This window comes from Penaeus monodon, chromosome 20, assembly GCF_015228065.2.
Source record: "Penaeus monodon isolate SGIC_2016 chromosome 20, NSTDA_Pmon_1, whole genome shotgun sequence".
NCBI classification, from domain to species: Eukaryota; Metazoa; Arthropoda; class Malacostraca; order Decapoda; family Penaeidae; genus Penaeus; species Penaeus monodon.
Genome location: NC_051405.1, coordinates 11434315 through 11434579, shown reverse-complemented (window position 1 = coordinate 11434579; position 265 = coordinate 11434315). Strand labels below are relative to the sequence as shown.

At 36.6% G+C, this 265-nt stretch overlaps 1 protein-coding gene across 1 annotated transcript in view; it reads right to left on the bottom strand.

Moving 5' to 3' along the window:
• The window catches only part of LOC119585613 (open rectifier potassium channel protein 1-like), a gene marked incomplete in the record, with an annotated part of 57788 nt that overhangs the window by 52725 nt on the left and 4798 nt on the right, over positions 1 to 265 (bottom strand).

The following is a 265-nucleotide window of genomic DNA, read 5'->3' as shown; positions in this document are numbered from 1 at the left end:
TCATGCGGGTTTTTTCCACCACTTAGCTGATAGCAAAGGTTTTAGTTTTTTCAGGACAGTCATCTCAAGTACTTATTAATGTGCATTGTTGTATTTGAGGAATGCATGAATGCTTCACCATGGATAAAATAGAGGAAATTAGGAAATATATTCTCTCAGAGTAAAAGGTGAAGCTTTAATATTCTATTACTGAATGTTATGAACCGTAAACTAACACGACATATAGTCACTGGTGTCCTACTTTCCGACACTTTCGTCAACGCCG